We start from the raw sequence: 22787 nt of genomic DNA, 5'->3' as shown, positions 1-22787 counted from the left end.
CATTTGAAATTCTGTAAAATATGGTGCAACTCAGTGGGGCAGCAGCCTGAACTCTTTATTTTCAGTTTCCTGAAGTTATTTACTGAAAGCCGAACTCCAGTCATCTGATAGAGGGTTTCTGTGGAAGGTGACTTTAAATTATTACTGGGGAATTTAATCTAAAGTATTTTAAAGAAAATGCAGCTTTGGAAGCTGAAGTACATAGAGGCAACGCTGCTGGGCACATTACTGACTGGTTTCTGCAAAGCAGCCAATCCAGAAGCGCCATTCAGTTTCCTTGGCACTGATTGGCTGAACTCTCAGGAGCGGAGCTAAGGAGGATGTGCATTCACTCCGGTCTGGTTTAATCCACTTCAGCTAAACTCCAGTCCGTTTGTGTAGAAAGTCTGGTCCGTTTGTGAAGGAGTGAATGAACCATAAAAAGTGAACTCTGGAGTGGGTTGAATGTGAACGCCAAGGAGACCAAAGAAGCAGGAAGTGGATTATGGCGGAGGGAATTCTGGGTAAATACACCCGAAACAAAAGTGCAACTCTAGTGATAGTGGGAGAAAAGACAGTTGGTTTTTTACCAAAGACAAAAGAGAAATCCTACAGCCACTAAAATCTGATGCCACTTCATTTTTGTTCACATTTGGTGATGAAGGAAGTTCCGCTCAGTGTCTTCTTCAGATATTGTTTTCTTCAGTGGTTCTTGGTGCAGCGCCGCCACAGGCGAGGAGGGGAACGGGTTTTGGGTTTGTTTGACTAAGTGCAGCGTGAAAGAGAACCACAGCAGCTGAAATTTAACTAGTGTTGCAACTTTTGTTCCCAAATCAAACCAAATCTACCGGATTATCAGGTGGAAAGACACCCATAGAGTCTGGAAACTAAGATATTTTATTTTTGAGGAACAGAAACTTCTACCATCCCAGCACAGTGACTCCAACTAACTTTCAAAGTTGTGGTGCTCAGAGAGTTTTTGGTATCTGGTAAGATGATGACTCCCTATATCTTCATGATGGAACATTTCTTTAACTATTCTGTGTTTTATTAGTTTTAAAACAAGCGGGCTTGGAAGAAAACCTTCCATCTGACTCAGATGATTGCTTTTCCTCCTCAGCCGGCCATCAAGAGCTGGAGAAAACTTTTAATTCCCCATTTTACTGAAGACCAGAACTGACAAACACTGGTTTAGATTTACTAGGCCATTCTAACGCATGACTAAGCAGTCATGCGTTAGAATGGCCTAGTAAAAGTTTGGATCTATCTATATCCACTGGAGAGAAGACTTAAAATCAAATTGTCACCGACCTTTTCTGTCTGAGCGGCTCCGTAATGAAGAATGAGGAAATATTCCTGTCATCCACTTTGTGTGGGCTGTCACACAAAATTCCAACAAAATTTAATACATTATGTGGTTGCAAAATGTGAAAAAAGTTCAAGGCTTATAAAAACTGAAGGTCATTTTGACATAGACTTCACAACGTTGGAAACAAACAAATTTAATTCGCTGGAATTTCTGTCTTTTCAAAAACCACAAAAAATGCACCATGTTTGTTTGCAACATCATGCGTCGTTTTCCTTGTATTTCTCAGCTGCTTGGTTTTTCTATCACATAAACCCAGTAAAGTACACTCAGAGAAAATGTTTTATGTTGTTTAAATTCGTTTCTACAGGCACTCTAAGAGTAAAAGTCATGCTAAAAATGTCAGTTTGTTGAGATTTATAAGGAGATTCTGACCCAGCGTCTCATTCTTCTGGTTTCTTGAGCATTAAGTTTGGACCGGACTCAGTCCAGAACCTTGTGAATACCTGAGATTGGCTTCCAGGTGCATTTCTTCACAAACAAACAAGGCGACGTGCTCTCGGCCAATCTCATGTTCCCCCAGGTCTTCAGATGTTCTGCTACCCGATGCCACGATCGTATTTGTCTTGGACATTGTTCCAGCTTTGATCACAGATTGGGGTAATTACTCCGGGCCTTATCCTTCCCTCTGGAAACAATGAGTGCAACAGAAGAAGCAGGAGCATTAGCATCAGCTGCAGAGGCCAACAGCCTGTGGGAACGAGGGAGAGAGGACATACATGCACTGAGATTGAAAAATTACATTTTCAAAAATCAGAAGCAGGTACTTTTTTTGTTTTGGTTCCATCTGAGTCAGCTGATTCTAAAATCCCGGCTGAAACCAGGCCTGATTTCCTCAACTTCAAAAATGTTGTTAAATCCCCGGCCAGCAGGGAAAAAAAAAAATGGCGTCCACATACCGTGATAACATTTTCCAATTAGGATTCCTGTCCAACATCACGGTAACTTCCTGGAAGCACTTGGGCCTCCGACTCCTGGAATCACACATCCGGTCGTGATGGAATCTCAGTGCGGTTTTCCAGAGATACGGCGCCAAAAATTCCAAAAATAATTATCCTCTTATCATCATCATAAAAAAAACCTTGAATGTTGTGAGATCTAATCCTTCCTGTGGCCGGCTGCAGCTCCTGGGAATGTGTCACCAGGAAACACCAGTTTACAGTCTAATTAAATCAAACTGATTTACTGTTTTTATTTTAGCTTTTACAACTGAGGCTTTTACTTTAATTTAGTTTCTGCATTTTGGTCAATTCCAAAACCAGAAACATAATAATACCAAAGTGCTGATATCGATTATAAATCAGTCTGAATGACTGAAAAACCATTGATTGATTCACTTCCTCTTTATTTGTGACCCTAAAATCTACAAACATGTTTTTAAAGGGATTATTTTATGTTTTTTACCGTTTGAGATGCTCTCAGATAATCAAAATTAACTCCTGAAACCGAATCGCATCTGGAAGTTAAGACTGAAAATTTTCAAAAACCACAAATCTCTGAGTATTTAATAGGATTTTATATGATGAATACTAAAGCAAGGCATGATTGTGAAGTGGATGGAAAATTATGCATGCTTTTCAAAATGCTATAAAAATCTGCAAACTGTTGTGTGGTTTGTATTAAGGCCCCTCTGTCAATAGAGGAATGTAATTTAAAGAGCTTTACATTATTAAAAAGAAAACAAAAATAAGAAAAGTAATAAAAGTTTTAATCCACATTAGAATTAACTGAGCTTCCAGTTATTATTAATTAAAGATTTTAAACAAATGGGTTTTTAGTCTTTGTTTACAGCAGCTCAGTGTCAGTGTTTCAGCAGTTTTGCAGTTTTCTGCAGTTCGCATGGATGAGTTTAGTCCTTTAATCCTGGAAATGTTCTTCAGGTGACAGAAGGCTGACTTTGTAACTGTCTTTATGTGGCTCTGAAGGTTCAGACTCCCAAATTTCAGCTGATCAGATGACAGTTGATTGCAGTTTTATTGCACACTGCACGTCTCATATTTGTTTATGAAAAGCAAACACTTTGTTCTGCTATTTTACGTTTATATATCCCTTATAAAATATGGTGAAATTTGTGGTTGTAACGCATCAAAATGGGAAATCTGGGAATACTTTTCCAAGAGGTTCTGCTTTTTGAGATAAATTACCTGTAAGATTTGCTTTCTTGGACTGATGGCATGCCAAATGACGCTTTGCCAAAAGGAGAAGTTCCAAATAAAACGACTGTCAAGAGTAAATCTCTACCGGTGGAAGCGTGAGCAGCGCCGCAGACCGAAGCCAGCCTCGCCGTTCTTGTGCAACACTTGGAATCTGTTGACATCTTTTATTGGGGAAAAAAACCTCCTAGGAGCAGCGAGAGGAAAGGGAGCGCACACCAACAGTATCGAATGTGTGTCCTGGGGGAGATTCTGGCGTTATGATGCTCTATGTTCAGATGCCAACATGCGATGATCCGCAGCACGATGGCTTGCTCACAGTCTCCTGTAAGTAAACACCATCGTCTCGGCCCAAGCACTTCAAATGCATCCAGGGTCCAAAATGAACCTTTTTACACGCAGATCAGTTTTATCTTCACTGGTTGTTAGAAGAAAATTCAGTTTGTTTACCTCAACCCAAACTTTGATCTTAATTTTTTCTGAAAGTAGGCGACTCCAGGTCTGGTTTCAATGCAGTGTAGCTCCTTGAAGCCTTGAAAAGTTACAAATTAATAGTTTGTCTTGTTGCTTTTAAGTCTTTAAGTAAGACATTCTCTTAACGACAGCCTACTCAGTTCTTCTTCTTCAGTTTTTCTGCTGATTTCATGCTAGTATATTTTTATTCATCTCTCCTCTGTGATGTAAACATCAAATTTAAACAGTTTACAGTCTAATCAGAGGGGTAGCGTTGTTCAGACAGAATATCGCCTGCTGGAAACAACGCTGTGCTGCACACTGCAGCAGCTGGTAGTGAGAAGGTCCTAGGTTCAAATCCCAGCCGGATTTTTCTGCCTGGAGGTGGCATGTGCCTGACTCTCTCTGGGTACTCCAGCTTCCTCCCACCACCCAAAACAGAACCAGGTTTATGAACGATGGGAATACCATCGCTTAAAAGTGCAAGAAAATTACATTTATTCATCAAATAATCAACAGAGTCACAATTAGATAAAATATGTGACTTTAGTTTCTATTACTTGCAGAAAAGCCAGAAGTGAAAACAAAAATATAGCAACTTTTACAGATAGAAAAAACTTTATTTAAAATCTGTCCGTCCGTCCATGGACTTTGACTGGACCTTTGTGACTCATGACCAGTATTTCATCTAAACCAGTAGTGGTTTAGATGAAATAAACCATCTAATTAATTTCACATTTTGCCATTTCCTTCAATCTCTTTTGATCCATCAAACATTGCGAATCATAAAAGTTGATAGAAACACGGCTCTTACATCTCGTAAAATAAACTTGTTTTCACCACAGCTTCCTTCTGTTTATGCGAGAAGCGGCCATGTTGAAACTCAAAGTCAGCCTGACACGTCGTAACTGGGAGTAGTGGTGTTGCTCCCACTTTCCCAGTGGGAAATCCGACTTTCAGAGGGCGTTCCACTGGATTTTTCTGACTGTAGCTGGAAGAAAGTTTTCCTTCACATGTGGTATTCTTGACGTAGTTGTGAAAGTTTAATATTGGTCTCATTTGACCAGAGCCTTCGTCTGGATCTGGGCTTGACTTTAAGCAGGACTTCTTATAGCTTTTCTTCGTTAAAGGCTCCTACTAACCATCAGACTTTGGATCCGGGAGGGCCAGCGTGACTTTCACTGGAATGGCAGAACAGATCTTCACCTCCGCAGCTTTTACTGGAAGCCGGTTATCTGCTTCACATGTGTTTTATGGGTCTGGAGAAAGCTGAAGACGGAGTCCCTCAGGGTATTTGTGAGGAGTGTGTTGGAAAGAAGATGAAGGGTCATGAGGAAGCGCTGTTATATGTTTACTCTCTACCTGCTGTGAGTAAAAGGTCAAGCGTACGATGGCAGGAGGATGTAAACATTTTGCATAATCCCAGACGAGCTGAAACCTGCATCACAGCGTATATTCATGCTTTCACTTTCAGTGTCTACACGTTAAAATCACCCACAGTAATTGGAAAAGAGTTTGTGATTATTGTGAGTATTTAGTATTAAATCAGATACTTTTCACAGATCACTGTTTTGCATGACACCTACAAAATGCACATTTTATCTGTGGGATTCAATGAGATCTGTCGAAGGTTTCTAGTTTCACATTGCCTAAAGCCACTATGTTATGAAAAAATTTCTGGGAAATGATTTGAGTGTCATTTACGTGCAACGACACGGGATATTTTCATTTACATGCAACCAGAAGAGATATTTTGTTCCTTGGTGTTGCCTGAGGAATGGCTCGTCTCTTTGTGCCTGACCACAGACACTTTATTCACTTTCTAAAAGCCACATTCCAGCCAGAGCTATGTGTGCAGTGACTGAAGAACAAAATGCATCCAATATGCATCACATATGCCGTCAACAACTGTCGAAGACAAGAACTGGTCAAAATGTCTCCCAGAAATCCAAGAGCCCTTCAACATTCAAGTGATGTCAAAACCACCGTGACAAATGTGGCTTTGCACGTCAATTATGGCCGAAAGAAATTCGGCCAAATGCTGCAGCGTATTGAAGCGCGATCGGGACGTTTTCTGAGAGTTTCAGCTGATTCTCCACTGAATCAGTCTCACACTCGCTGCCAACTCAACCACTGCCATTTAATTTGGTTTGACTCAGACTTTAGTGTCTTTTCAAGTAGCAGACCTCCGTGAAGAAAACATCTGTTATGTAAATAGTCTGGCTTGACACGAGGGCGCGTCGCATCACTCATCAGGCTGCGTCGTTGTCTCACGGAGACGCTGAGCTGCTTCAGTGTGTTTTACACCAAACTCATATCACTGTCATGTTTCATCGCAGCTGAAGCATCAGGAGGGAAGTTAAGCCCCTCCTGATGGAGCAGCCCAGAGGCCTGTGGAGGAGCTGCAGAGATCTCTGGCTCAGGTGAAAGAATCTGCTGAGATGACGACCATAAATCTGCCCTTTATGGAAGAACGGTTTTGGTTTAACTTGAAGTTTCACCTGCTGCTTTGAAAAGTTCTTAAAGTTGATTTAAAAAGAGACACGATACCCAAACACTTTTTCATTTCTGCTCATAAATCTTGACTTGCAAGTTTTTTTAAAGCTGCAGTTTGTAACTTGTAATAGAAATATGTTTTTTACAACCAATCAGAGCCAGGAGGCGGATCTTAGTGCTGACAATCATCCTCAGCTCACCCTGAACTCTCACTGACCGTTACAGGAATAACGTTTATCTGCTGTCATTGGTGGCTATGTTAACTAGCCTTAGCATTCCTGCTATCAGAAAGAAGCTGTAGCGTAGCAGAGAGCACGCAGGATGCAGGGAGGTGGGATGAGCAACGCGTAGATAAGCTTGATTGACAGCAATAAGACCCTCCTCCTGGATCTGATTGGTTAAGTCTAATTAGCACTAGGAAAGCTAGAATAACAGGACTATTTCAGATTATTTGTCTCATATCACACTGTCACAATATGGTGACAATTTTTATAAAAATATAATTTTTATAAAAGTTAAATACTGCGACTTTAATTTTAAGCTATAATTTTATCTCTATTTTATCTTCTCTGGCTGCCTGGTTCTTTCAGAGTAACTTAAGATTTTACTTCTGGTTTTTAAATCTTTAATGGCCTGGCACCGTCGCCCCTCACTGATCCTCCACATAAACTCAGTCCTTGCAGGTTATTGGGATCTGAAGACCAAATGCTTTTAGCTGTTCCAGGAACTAAACTGGTGAGTAAAACAGATCGAGCTCTTTGGTTGTTGCTCCTAAATTGTGGAGCAATTTCCCACTTTCCACTGGGTCTGCCAGAAGCTCGGGGGATTTTAAACCTCTTCTAAACTAATTTGTTTTTCTTGGCTTTTAATTCTGGGCAGTTGGAGTGTTTGGTCAGTGATTTTGCTATTTGTTTCTGCTTTTATTGCTTATTTTATTCTCTGTCTTTGTATTTTTATTTCACTGTTCTGCCTGTTTTATCTTTGAAGTGCTTTGGACACTTTGTTGTGTGTAATAGTGACATACAAATATAAACTGATTGATAATCTGAACCAATATTTTTATGCTGTGCTAGAAAGACTGCAGAAAAACACATTTCTGTATTATTTTCACTCACATAAAGTTAAAATAATTACTTATTTTAAGTTATCTGATAATGCATTTTAATAAACACCACACTGAACTGTGTTAAAAACATTTGTTTGTGCAGCCAGAGCTGCAGCAAAGCTGCTCCTGTAAACATGGAGAAGCAGCTTTCTGTTTTTAAGCTCCTCTAATCTGAAGAAACTTCCAAAAAGCTGCCAAAATGCTGAAACACTGAGTTCCTTTAAATCAAAGCTACAACCCCAGTTTTTGGAGTTCCCCTTGATTAATAATTACTGGATCATCATAAACTGTGGTCTGGATTTAAATCTGTCATCATCTTCTTAACTTTGCTTCTGCAATGAAATGTTTGGTATTTTATTTTTCTTCTAATCATGTAGAGCATTTTGAGTTGTCCTGTTGCTGAACAAACAGAGGAAACCAGAGGTTTTAGATTTTTATTTCATTTAAAAAAAAAAAAAACATCTTATTTCATCCTTTAGCAGGAAGTTATCGTTTGCATATAATCCCAACAAAATTCACTGAAGTTTGTTGCTATAACTTTACAAATTGGGATAAAAATATATTATAGCCTCCATCCACTCACAGCAGGGCAGCTAACTCCCAGCATCTGTTTCTCAGAGAAAATAACACCAACACCTGCATTAATATATAGTTGCAGCAAATTTTCCATTTCTTACCTTAACTGTAAATGTATATAAATACAGATGGTTCTCAAGTGAATGAATAAAAATACATCTTGATTCAAACACTTTTGTGAATTAAAAATCTCAGGTTTGCTCTCGTCTTAAATGCGTAAAATGCTGTAAATCCTGATGTAAAACAGTCAGTCAGACATTCTCTAAGAGTGGATCATGATTGCTCAATTTATTTCTGGATAAATCCTGCATGTCCAGAACATATTTCAAAATGTGAAACCAAAAAGTATGATGAGTTTTCCCTCGATAACATAAAACAAGCAGCAGTCAGACATCAGCTTACTCCAGCATAGGGGTAAGCTGATGTGTGTGATTTTTCATGTGATGTCTGCTCTGAGGTTTGTGATTAATGCTGCACTAATATGAACATATTCCAAGTTTTCCACAAACAGACATTTCCTCTGTTAGTCACAGCTGGAAGATGAGCAACAGAAGACAAGCCAGTTGCATTGCAAGCGTTGGTCAACCAGCACAAAGGATCCAGTGATCAGATGCGGTCAGGGGATGAAGATGCCCCGGCCTCTCGGTTCAAAGTGTCTTCTCTGAGTAATGGACTCATCCAGAACCCAGACCGAGTCGGCAGTTCTGTGGATCATTTGGAGAAAGGAGTTCTGTCCCCTCATGTTCATAATGATGCATCAGGAGAAACTTTTTTATTAAAAACATCAAACTGTGAAAACTTTGGCACCGTTTAACATTTCCATGCAGAAAACACAAACATGTCTCATTAATATGCAGCACTGCTGAACTCTTTATTCATGATTGTGGATTTAAAACATTTGACTTCAATATCTAAAAATGTTACAGGGGTTGGGATTATATGACTCAGATTATTTTGATTTGAGTCGACCCTGCCGAGTCACATCGCAGTCCTGTATTCATGGATTTTTCTGTGAAACGTTACTCCAAATTATTAGTGAAAAATTTACCTGTTTGCAAATTTTATCAAAAATATTCTAAAGAAAATGCAGTTTAAGAAGCTGAAATACGTGACTCAATGCTAGTTGACACGCTATTGGCCCGTGTTTTCAAAACAGCCAATAAATGAGCGCCTTTCATCTTTCCTGGAAAATGTTTCAAAGAGATTTTGAAACATTAGATCTTTAGATCACAGATCTAAAGTTACAATCAACAGGCATTGTGCCGTTACCTAGCAACCCCAGCAAATCCCAGCTCGTTACCGAGCAACCCAAACTGAGCTCCAGCAGTTTGATCAGCTGGTTTCACCACTGTATGCACTGTACAATGGCTGCTGGAAAAGACAAGAGTTTTGTTGTTGACACTAAAGGCAACAACAGGCAGATGTGATGCGTCATTGCGACTTAAAGACAGAAACCTGCTGGGTCTGGTTTTGATCCTCTGACTTCTGGTTTGGGCTTTTTGGGTCTTAAGCTTCTGTTTCACTGATGAACAGTCTGTTTGAGTTCAAATGTTTAATTATTTCCTGCTCTAAGTTTTGGTTCTTCGTCCTGGTTATGACCCCAGCAACATAAAATGACAACGTTTCTAACTTTTGTTTCCAGATCTTATTTGATGAGCAGGACAGATCTGTGTCAGACTTGTATGTTGTTGCTTTAATATATCATCCTCCATGTTTGTCAGTTTAAATCCATTTCCATCCTGCCTGCCTGCTGCTTTATTTTATTGTTTGAGCTTTGTTGCTTGTCTGCCAGTGGTTGAGATTGGCTTGCAGATTGAACATTCCAGTAAAAATGTATTTAACTTTAATTTAAAATGGGTCATATCCAAAAACCCCTTTAAATCCATTAGCAAAAGGTTAACTTTACCCGAAGAAATCTCGGTTTCCTCTCAATAACTGATTGTTTTTTTAGCGTTCAGTCAGAGTTTAATATCAACGGGATTAAGACTAATCCAGCAGACATAAAAAGATTATTAAAAAACCCAACACTGTGGCTGTTTAATCTGTTCCACATGCAGAGCAGCGATGTTTGTAAATGATTCAACACATCTGAGTCCCTCTGGGTGCCAGACAGCATAAACAGTAGGGCGAAACAGAGCTATTAGCTATTAGCCATTAGCTATTAGCTATTATCCATTAGCTATTACCTATCAGTTATTAGCTATTATCCATTAGCTATTACCTATTAGCTGTCAAGTATGGCATGCTCAGGTCTGGCATGAAAAAGAATCAGGAAAAGCTCAGTGGATGGTGAAAACCAAACTGAACACCTCATTCATGCTATGAAGCATGGTGGTGGCAGCATCATGGACTGAAGGTAAATGTGGAGACTTTAACTGAGACTGGAGTGGAGTTTCACCTTCTGACAGGTCGACGACTCTAAGCATGTAGCCAGAGCTACAACGGGTCAGTTTCGAAACATGTTCATGTCATAGAATGGCCTAGTCAAAGTCCAGAAGTAAACCCAATACTTTGAGAAATGATTGCTTGCTGGAGGGGTGGACTCTGTTGAAGTTTAAACAATTGGTTGCTAATGCTTGCCCGTGACTTACGTAATACGCTCGCTCGATTAAAGATGGCTCCTGATATTTTTGCCAACAATTAAAATGTCGTAAACATTCCTGTTGCTCCGACTTTGATTCCTCAATATTTAGATGCCAACATGGACTGAACTACAGGTAGAAAATAAATCTAACACAAAGCAGAAAATCTGTGTAACGCCTTTCATGTCAACTGGAGAAATCCAGCTCAATGGGAGAAATCCCAGATCAGTGAAGGGAGATGAGAATCAAGATGGCAACTGCCAGATTCTGAGATGGGAGAAGTTTTACTACCCTGCGTTTAATTTTACTCTAAACATATTATGAAGTATTGCTCTTCTGACTTGGGTATAATTTTTGGATACTCACTGCGATTAACTTCACTGAATGAAGAATAAACTAATTTTAACTAAAGATAAACCAGAGACAGAAACAACATAAGATTTGTGTTAAAGTGAGACCTCCCGTTCGTACACCAGCTTTGTTGTTCTGTTGTTTTCCATCTGCTGAACCTGAAGTGGCATCAATTAAAGTAAACAGCATAAATATCACCACTGGAGGTATTTCTGATATATTACATAGATTACCTACTGTAAGGATTTATTCATAAGTTTTATGTTAAAAAATTATTTGGTAAATTATTTCTTCTGTCTGAACTTGTTACTTTTAATCATGTTATGTACTTTTCTGTTTCTGTCATGATGAGGTTGTGGAGGTGGTTAGGAAGACACTCGTAGGCCCAGGCAGACATTTGAAGATGTTTAATGATAAGTCCAAAAATAACAGAATCCTGTAAAAAGTGACACAGGGAGAAACGAGGAACAAGACGTGCTGTAACAGACAGACGAACCATAGACGAGGACCCGGCAAGGAACAAAGACAACAGGAGGACTTAAATACACAGGGAGGGTAATCAGGGAACTAGACACAGCTGGGATCAATCAACAGGGAGGACAGGACATCACAGAGACTCACAGGGGAACAGGACACAGAAAAACCAAGAAATAAATACACAGAAACACAGATCACCACAGTTTCAGTCCTTAAAATGCCAGAATTTTCAAATATATTTGTCTGACATTTCAGAACATTAAATGAAATGTCCTGTTCAGTTCCTCAGGACTTTAGTTAAATTTTTTATTAAATATTGTTGGAATCCTGGGAAATTTCTTGGACGAATGCTTTTTAGTGTTACTTGAGTGAAAATATGTTGAAGTAGCGCGAATGTTACGCTGATGACAGACAACTCTTTGCATCCTCTTCGTCAGACTTTCATACAACAATAAAATCTGCAGTCAGAGGCTTCTAGAAATTCTCTGCATTACAGACTGCTACAGGAGATCCTTTTTGCTGGCAGCCAGCAGCGTCTACAACAAATTTAAACAGGAGTTAGAACTTTTGCTTTCTTTCTGAGATTTATAAAGTATTTTTTTAACTTAATTAGAATTTGAACTGAAATAGAAAACATAATTTTCCTTCTTTTTTTGCTCTACCTTCAGATTTATTTTTATTTTCTTAGTGAGGCAAAAGGTTAACACTACCTCCTGCAAACATCTGGTCTAATCCCACTAAAAACCACTAGGAGCTCACAGACCCTGGAGAAAAAGTGCAGTAAAGAGGAGTTTTTCTGTGATTTATGGACGCTGGACGCCTCAGTGTGGCTGAGGGAGGCAGCAGGTTTGTGAAGCGGCTCAGCTCCTGACCCTCCGGGATATTATCGATACCAGCCGGGTATGAAATGTTGTGGCAGTCTGAGAAACTCACAGCTGGGCAGGATTATTTTATTAAGAGAAGTGGGTGTCCTGAGCGAGATAACAGTTCTTTCTCTGGGTCATAACTCAAAGTTGCGCAGCAGCACATGTGAAGCAACACATGTGTCCAGACACGGTGGATTTATCTCCTCCTGTTCTCACAGGCTGGACCTAAAACGCTTTCCTGACATTTATTAACTCAGATGACAAATTTAGCACAATGTGCCCCTTTCATCATTAGTTTGTAAATATAATAAAGTTTCGACTCGCTACATTACCACTAAAATCTCAGTCTGCTGTTATGTTGAGTATGAAAGCTGAGAGTATAAAAGTTTTCCTCACGGTTTTCTCGACATAACAAATTCATTTCCAGACTTTTTTTTAAGAGATGATGAACTAATTTCCCATTTTCCACACATATTTTTACAAATGGCTTTCTTGAGATAAGAACTTAATTTCCTGATGGTTTTCTCGACATAACGAGTTAATTTCCAGATGATATAGACAAGATAAGGAGCTAATTACCCATTTTCCACATATATAGTAGTTTTCTCAAGACAATCGGTTCATTTTCCATTTTTCTCATATTTTTTCCTGAGTTGTTGAGGATAATGTTTAGCTGTAGAATAAATGTCGCTCAAGTACGGAAGCCAAGAGCTGACATTTTCCACTTCTTCCTGATGGTTTTGTTGATTTAACGACTTAATCTGAAGACAACAAACTTTGTTTCCTTGAGATCATGAGGAGACTCTTCAGATGCATTTGACGGATACAGTCTGGTTGAACACACACGGCAATCATCTTGCCATCTCGAGAAAACAAACTGTTTTACAATCGATTACAGCTTTTCCTCATCACATCTGTTTAACTATCAACATCCGGTCCATATTCCCAAACTTGAGGTCCGGCAGACAGCAGTATTTCAGAGATTTAGGACTCTAGCATCTGAAACACATGTCTTCATGTCATTAAGCAGGAAACTGCAGCCAAAAGATGCTTTAGCATAGTTTCCCTTTTAAACGTGGTCAGCTTGTGTGAAGCTCCATCCCATTGTTGACCAGGAATCTTGGCTTTCCTGAGATAATTGATCACTTTGTGGTGCAAAGGTCGGATAGTTTGGCTCTGACTAATTAACTCAGAAATGTTCCTGCTCTGACCAACACATCTGTGACCGATCCATAAAACTGTCCGTCAGTAAGCGGAGCTTGTGGTATAATGGCGGTATTGTTTTCAGAATAAAAAATTCTTCAGCTTTATTTTCTGGCAACTCTTGTGTCCGCTTCCATGGATGTGTGAGGATCCTATCCACACGGTTTCACATATCAATAAAAGATAATCAGAGCCTCTTTACCTTCCAGGAATGAATTCTGCTGTAAACAGATCAACATTCAAATCTGGGTTTACTTCTCTGTGTTTCTGTGGTGAACTGGTTCTGTACCTGTTGAGAATTCAATTATTTAACAACAAGCTGCTTCTTTGTGGAAATCGTTCAGCAGGTTTTCTGTCTTTGCCTCAGTCTCCACCGCCTCACATGATCTCACTTGTTTCTGACAACATAAAAGCCCGTTTGGTATTCGGCTAAAACGGCGTTTATAAAGTTCCACAGTCACAAATGATCAGAAATAATTTGGGTTATTTATTATGTCATAAGAAAGAGAAACAAAAGAGATTCATTTTTCACCATGTTATTCATTCAGGTTATAAATGTTACAGCTTCAAACTAAATATTTAGCTTGTGCCCCACATATTTAGTTGACCAGCTAAATATTTAGCTATTTAGCACTGAGCCAGCTAAGTAGCTTTGAGCTAAATAGTTTGCTAGCCATTTAGTTAACTAGCTCAGAGCTAACTAAATATTTAGTTTGTGAACTAATAAAATGTTTAGTTGTGTTAGAGCTCACTAAGCTTTTAGTGAGCTCTAACACTAAAGCTGGCACATTTAGCTCGATCAGAGCTAAAATGCAAATTCCCTTGCTGATAAGTGGAAGTGGACTATCAAAATAAAAGCTATCCAGGCTTATTGGCAAGTTAATTTACACAACAACTAAATATTTAGATCAAATATAACTTCAAACTAAATATTTAGCTTCAACTTAGATATTGAATATTTAGTTTCAAATTAAATAATTTGCTAATAATATTTAGATTAAAGCTAATTCTTTAGCTGGTAAGCTAAACTATTTAGCTAGCTAATTAAATATTAAGTATGAAGCTTTGATATTTATGAATTAATTAATAACACAGTGAAAATATTACTTAGTTTTTCTTATGACAGGCTAAATAACTCCATTGTTAACAGCAGCAATCAGCACCTTCTTCACCAGGCTGCAGTAAGGCCGTCATGAGAAATGTCTAAGATGAAGATGAAAACCGTCCCTGCAGTGGAACCCATCCTAAACTATCAAACACAAATCCGACGTGTGCAGACAGACCGACCTGCAGAGATAAAATGAGTGTGAGCTGAAAGGAGGGCGTGTTCGTCCTGCAAGGAGCCCATCTGAGTGACTTTACTACCACAGGTCTGGGGACAATGGAGCATTGTGCTAAAGTTATTTAATCCACTCCTTCGCTGTAACACTGATAGTTAGCAATCCCAGAAAAGTGATGTCACCACAGCTGCTTGCAGAAAATAAAACAAAGAAGGGCCTTTTAGGATGGGAAAACCTGAAACTAGATTAAAGCCAGAGGGAAATTTAGAGCTTAAAAGGTGATAAATGCATCACACACAAACACACACCGATTACTCGGCTGAGTTTGTTTCAGAAAAACAACAACCTCGGTCAAAGTTCAAAACTTTTTGAAGTTTAAGCAGCAGATTAGAAATGAACTGAATCTCTGAGGAGAGATCAAGTGTGAAGATTTTGTACTGGAGCAAAATGAAAATATTCTAAAATATTCCTGAAATAAAAGTAGCTGTTCAAAAATCTACCTGACTAAAATAGTTGGGATGTCTCTCCTGTGCAGATTAATCTCACTTTAAATGTTTTAATAAACCAAATATCAGTAAAATTACAATTTCAAATAAAACACTACAGTATTTGCTTTATATTTTCAAGTGGGGGACAAATGTTTCTTCACTCCCCAGAACTAAGCTGCACTTTTTTTCCTTTGCAAAAAAGTTCAAAGATTCTTTTCCTTCGAAAATATTAAATTAATTTTAGTTTAAATGTTCTAGCTTTGAAAATAATAATAAAAAACAATAACTTAGTTCTACCTTGTTTGCATCTCTGTGCAAGTAATATTCTGTAGGGCCAACGTGGCACTGTGAGCAGAAAAGGTTGCTGACCCACATGGAGCTCTGCAGAACCGGCTTGTTTTCCTGTTTACTGTCAGGAACGTCAACATGCAGAAACGCACGTCATTAACCGTAAATTCCTTCTGGAGAATCCCCCAGCGGGAGACGAGCTGCACCGAACCGTCCCTGATCTGGTTGTTTTTCTCTCCTGTTGCTGACAGACGACAAACAGACGACGGCTGATCCGTCATCCTGCAGCAGTGCAGCAATATTCTTCAAAGAATCAATACTTTTAAGTCTTTTTCTAATTTTCAATGGACCTAAACATTTAACATGCTGACGTCTATTGAGTCTCAGATGAAACTCCTGGGTTTTTTTGTCACTTCTGTTAGAGAAGTTTGAGTTTTTTCAAACTTCCCGGATTTGTTGTCTTAAATGTTGTGTGTTTTTAATTATCTCTGCAGAAAGACGGAGCAAGAAGTGCTAAATTGAAGGATTTTTAATGACAAACAGACTTTAAGTGCTGTTATGATGGGAACAGGACAGGGAACTGGTGTAAAAGAATAATCCAGCAATGAAGTATGAAAATCCAGGAGTTTAAAGACTGAGGCAGGGGAGGAAAATGACGAAATAACCAGATGAGCTAATCAGAGGAGACGTGGAGCAGCTGTGCCAGGAAGCTGAACTGAGACTGAAAAGGAAGAACAACCAAGGAGAAAAGACACAACAATCATGGAAGAGAAATAAATTAAAATGTACAAACAACAGAACTCAAGAATAAACCAATAATCTCAACATAAAGGAATGAATTTATATGGTAACACCTTTCTAGCACTTTGGCATCAACTTCCACTAAATACCATGCTGCTGTAACGCTTTAGCGTTAGTGGATCTAATGTTTATGATTATTGCTGTAGGCTTAGCAGAACTAATATTTGTAACTAGAACTTTAGTTCTGGTGGATCTAATATTTGTGATTAGTGCTTTAGGGTTAGCACCGCTAACTTTCAGGTAGCTATGCCCACCACTGCCTGAAGCAGAGATCTAAACAAAGAGCAAAACAACCAGAATCATTCTGGGCTTTTTTCATCCTAAAGGTAACATGCTTAACATTTTCTCTAATTCTTGTCATAAAATTTCTTGATGTGCTGAAACAACTGTGGGCTGTACCCACAAACCCAGAAAACATTATTACAGGGCGTTCACAGACAGGTCTGCGAGCAACAGGCCAGAGAGTATGCAACTTTAATGACTGCAGACATTTTAAAGCAGCACTTTGAGGTAAACTGCTGAAAGCACGCTACTACAGACACAGCTTATGTACCACAATGCTCACATGCATGTGGCCAAGGCTGGCTTCAATTAAAACTCTATTACTGTCAAAACCAATCAACACTGCTTGTAGGGATCTCAGCAGCAATAATTAAGCTTGCATTTATCTCTGCTGTCCACGCACGTTGAGGTTCTGCCATGCAATTAAAGTCCCACAGACGATATTATCTAATTTTCTGGTTTACAGTATTGATTCAGTTGAATATTTCTGAAATCACAGTTTATCATGAGAACAAAGTATTTATAGCCTTTGCTGGTCAAGCACATCATAAATCTAATTGGAGCCGTTGGCCACAGGCTGCCAGACTCTGGCGGCTCTGCTGGATCCGTACCTGGAGCTGGTTATTCATGGTTCGTCTCAGTCATGGGCCAGAATCTCTGAACTGACGGCCTCAGCAGAAACAACTATATTTAATCTTCCTGCCTTTCCCATGTCAAGTTGAAGTGATGCTGGTATCAGTTTTGAGCGTAACTGTGAGCAAGTTTATTATTATTTCTAGCTTTTTAAAAATGATGACTATGAACTGAGCAAGAAATAACTCTCAAAAGTAAAAACATCACTGTCATCCTGTGGTGAGCAAAGGCTTCACACAGCAGGCAAATGCGAACCAAATCTGATTGTTTTGCCCATATATAACCCATATCATAGCAGCCTGAACTGTCCACTTCCAGCTTTTCACACCTCCAAAAAGTTCTGATTTGTTCCACTTTCATATGTGGAACTGAACTGGATTTTTTCAAAGCGTCTGCAGTCTGAACAGTCATGTTACATTTCTGCTTATCGACAAGTAAATTAGCAAATTAGCTAAATTTTTACCTCTGAGTTGAATATTTAGTTAGCAAATTAAACACATAGTTTCAAACTAAATTAAGTTAAATATTTAGCTCACTGTTACAAATGTGATAAATATGCAAATTAGCTAACTAAATATTCAACATCCATCTAAATTTTTTGCTGTAGGCTAAATATTTGGTTAGCAAGCTAAATATTTAGCTCAGCACTGAAAATGTAGCTACTTTGCAAAACAGCTAACTAGATATTCCTTTTCAACTTGCTAAATATGCTCTTTGCTATTTATCTTCAAGCTCAATATTTAGTTAAAAAGCTAATTATTTATCTCAGAAAAAAGTTAATATTCAAATTAGCTAACTAAATATAGCTTCAAACTAAATATTTTTGCTTCAGGCTAAATATTCAGTTAGCAAGCTAAATACTTAGCTAGGAGCTAAAAATGTGCAAATATGCAAATTAGCTTGTAAAACATTCAGCTTCTGACTAAATAGCAATCTAAAGATCTGGCTCCAAACCAAATATTTAGCTTGCTAGCTAAATGTTATAGCCTCAAATAAAACTATTTATCTTGCTAATTAGATTTTTAGTTTGAAATTGATACATTTATAAATGAATGACTAACATGGTGATAGTATGACTTTGAAAAATGAACCCCCACGTTTTTATCTTGTAACGGTAAAATAACCCAAATTATTCTGTTAATTTTTGACTGTTATTTCACCCCGCATAAAAAGAAACCAACGCAGCCCATTCCTCCTAAGAGGACCTGGATTTCTCGTTCTCACTGCCCTTGTGTGAACCGCTGCCCCCACAGCCTGAGGCAGACTGGGCACATTTTGATTTAGAGGCAGTAATGGCCTTATGCGTCCTCAAATGCCACAGCGCTTCATGCTTTCATGTGGTCAGCATTCTGCCAGGGCAGGGTCACTGTTATCGATTAAATAATCTGAGTCAGTTGAAGTCAGTGACAGGGTGCATTCATGTTCCTGAACGAAGACCCGGATCTTCACAGACGGCCTAATCCATCTTCCAGGGAAATGAGAGGAGAGAGACAATTATCTCCTGAGCAACATGTCCGTCTTTAAACAAAGCCGAGCCGGCTGGCCGTTCGCTGCCGTCTTCAGTTGATCTGCCTGGAATGTGAAGCTCAAGGAAGTCCTGCAAGCAAAGCTCAACTTTTGATTAAAGTGATCTGACTGGCAATCCTGGTGAAAGAAGTTGGCCCAGTTTGAAGGAACAGTCAGAGATTCATTCATTTCACTTTTACCAGCATAAACATACAAACTAGATCTGGAAACGTCTTTAGAAAATTATTTTATGGACTTGTACACAAAAATCCAGCTTGATATTAAGAAGATCTGGATGTGGAGAGCCACATTATTAAGCTGGAACTGATGTAAAAGAATTACTCCGCCCCAACAAATGTTGAAAAAATGCCACAAAGTGGGCGGAGCCAAGTGACAGTTAGGGGCGTGGCCAGGTGAGGGAGAGTGGAGCATGGTCAGTGGAAATGGACTTTATTGCTATGTTTAGGAACTTTTTAGACCCTGTTGGGTTTTTTTTCTCAAATAAGAAAATAGCAACAAATCTAGTGACTTTTTTCTGTTTTTGGAGACTTCTGTGGCGACAACATGTGAAAGCAGAAATCAGAAGAGAAAGAGAAGTTGCCACTGGTAAAAGAAGAAACATCTAAAACTGTCATTCTGAAGTGCATAAAAGCATTTTAATATACACTTTTCTATGTAATATCTTCCTCTGTGACTTTTCTTGAGAAACATTTGCTGGGTGAATTTATGGAAAACTGTGAAACCTCCAACATTAAGGCGGCTTCGCTTTTCCGACAATAAAAGTGTCTGTGTGATGAAATGTATAGGAAACTCAGAGAACCTTTAACATGCATGCAACTGGTTCACTCAAGTTGTCAGTTCATGCCAGAAATCTTTCCAGGGTTTGTTGGCTACTAGATCATGATCTGAGATCTGAGATTACCACACCTGATAGAACACCTGATGCTTTAGTAGTTCATATTTTAAAATCAGTAAAAATGGCAACATTGTGTAAATGACGGCTAATTAAAATGTCACAGATTTGCAGTAAGTTGCTCTCTGTGTGACTGGAACCTTTTCCTGTAGAAATCATCACTGCTGGGTGGGAACACTTCCACTGATAGAAGAGCTAATTTTTCATTTAGCTCTTTAGCATTTTTGCTAACGTTGAAAATGTTTAGCGAACTTAGCTTCCCCTAACTTAATTCTTCCAGATAAATCCTAAGGTGCTCATTTATGTAGCAGTTTTGTACATTTTAAGCTGAATAATTAAACAAATGAACACTTTTATTTTGACACAAAAAGTAGTCCATACCATTTAGAAATAAATTAATAAACAAAATAAAGTTTGACATCTTTTAATTGACTGAAGGCCTGCAGACCGTTCAATTGTGTGATAATAAGTTTTGCCTTCTTGAGTTTGATGTTCTATGTTGTGTCATTTACATATTGTTGGTGGCAACAAGGCTGAATTTAGCGCTTTAGCATTAGCTTCCACAGACGTTAGCATTAGCAGAATAATAGTCTGTTTAGGTAGCGGTTCCAACCAGCTGGAAATCATATTCAGTTGACACCTTGTGAAGCATGAACAGAAACTTCTGCTTCGATTTCGGCACCTGGAGAATCTTCATCTGAAGCTCCAGAACGTTCTTCCTCTTCCTCCTCCTCCGTTAGCAGATGTTGCTCTGTCGTTTCTCATCTGCTCCACTTCTTTAGATGTTTCCACTCTCATCAGCACCAAGCAGATTGTTTTCCTCTCTGTATTTTCAGCAGTTTTTCATTTGTGTAGAAAGTGATGAATGGGCCTGAAAAGCCTCAGATGCTCTGAAATCCTTGTGAGACATCACTGTTTTTCCTTTTCAGCTGTTTCATTTCTGTACTGAGGACAGACAGAATCCAGCTGGGCCCCGCCCGGCACTGACGGAAAAAATTAGCATTTTTTCATTCGTTTTGTTTTAAATCTGTGCAACTTAATCCCCATTTCACCACCTAGAAAGTTTTTATAAACATGTCAAAATGAAAACTTCGGATTTCTCTGCATTTTCCTTTCAGGCATCTAAACATAGTTTGCTTAAAGATGTTTGCAGCTCCAGTTTTAGGCTTCCTGAGTTTTGATTTGGACTTTGGTTAATTTTTTTCTGTTTATTCCTTTCATCTGATCCTGACAGAGGGCTTTGAAGTGTCTGTTAAAATGTGAAAACTAGAAAACAAAAGAAGTTTCAGGCCTAAACCAACATTACTCCAGCTGATGATAATTATCTGGAAGTCATGTTTTCATGGGGAAAGTCCACAAAAGTTCTGCACAGGACCTAAGAGATGTTTTCTCCTTCTATTAACAGTTTTCTGCAATGTTGTCCCAAATTCTCCTTTTTGAAAACTCAAACTAAAAGCTGCAATGATCAAGGATTCAAATTATTGGTGATTTAAAATGACATAAAATGCTGTTTATCCAGAGTGAACAGAATTATTCAAACAAAGTCAAAGTTCTTGTTTTTCTCCACAGGTTTTTCAAATAAAGCTGATTTCGACTGAGGCGTTTTACAGTTTTGATCAGTGTCTTTATGAACATTTTTTTTGCGGTGTTTGTTTGGACTTTAGCTGCTTTTTCACTCACTTTGCTCCTCTCCTTGTTTCTGGCCATGTCAGCTGCACTTTGTTCTTAAAATTAAAGACAAAAGAAGAAAACAAGAAACTGCACCAGATGGTCAACACCTCCAGAAAGCCTAAAATCTGAGTCACTGGAATCAAAATCCACAGGAGTGACTGTCGGGTTGTCCTCCGTGTAAAAACCTCCTTTCCAGATGTAAAGTTCTCTGAAAACAGATGAAGCTCTTTCTTTTCTTTTTTCTTGAATTCTGTTAAAGGCATCTGTCAGACGGGAGTCTTTCATGGTAAAAAATTGCGTGCTCAGGTGACAACGACGGCTAAACCGGTGTCACCTTGGAGCGTCTTCGGTTACATCAGACAAGTCCAATACTTCCTCCCACTCCCCAGTTCAGTTGGTCTCCCTTTGTCTCCCACAAAAGAACGTGACACTTTGAATTGCAGGATGTGATGGATCGCCCTGGAGGTCAGAAGCCTTTACCGGTGTACTGGTTTCATCCCAGCACAGCCGAGCTCCCAGCCTTGAATAGGCGCTGCGGACCTGTGTGTGTGAAGCATTATGAGGTGGGGAGTCACTGAGGCATTGTGGGAAGGATGCCTCTGTTTCTGCACCGAGAGGGCGGCCTGATTGGCTCCGTTCACATGCAGTCGATCTTATTTACTTCAGATTTTCCACCTTAATGTAGGATATCATAACATCTTATTCTTCATAGCAACAAAATAATTATTTTTTAAAACTCATTAGAGAAATTATGCGAAAATGAGCAGAAAGTGAATTAGTTTCCTGAAACTGATTTAAAAATGTGAATAAAATCATGTTGATGGGAAAATCAGTGATTTACAAAAGTATTCAAACGCCATCAGGAGTCAAAATTCAAAATAGTTGATTAATTCATTGATTTTTACTCTCATCTTGAGTTAATTTGTGAATTTGTGTTTTGTTTTATTCGTGCCACTCAGAAGAAGAAAAGGGGGAAAAATTTGTAAGAAAAAATTATAAATGAAGTTATATAAATAAATATTTAAAGTAGCTGAGGTCAGAGTTCTGTCAAAAGCACATCATACAACTTGTTTCTGGACTTTGACTAGGCCGTTCTAACATATTAATCTAAACCAAAACTCTGAAAACCAAAACTTTGATGTTTTTATTCATGGACGCGATAAGAAATGGAGATTTTCTGAGTTTTTCTGCTAGTTCTTGTGCAAAATCTGCATAAGATAATTAACCAGGTACAAACTCAGCAGCAAATTCTTTCTTTGCTTTCCAAATTTATAGGAAGGCTCACCCCATTTTCTACGGTATTTTTTCTTTTCTTATA

The sequence above is a fragment of the Poecilia latipinna genome, unplaced genomic scaffold, assembly GCF_001443285.1.
Source record: "Poecilia latipinna isolate Pla-1442-1.1 unplaced genomic scaffold, P_latipinna-1.0 Scaffold967, whole genome shotgun sequence".
NCBI lineage: Eukaryota > Metazoa > Chordata > Actinopteri > Cyprinodontiformes > Poeciliidae > Poecilia > Poecilia latipinna.
This window is presented reverse-complemented; position numbering follows the sequence as displayed.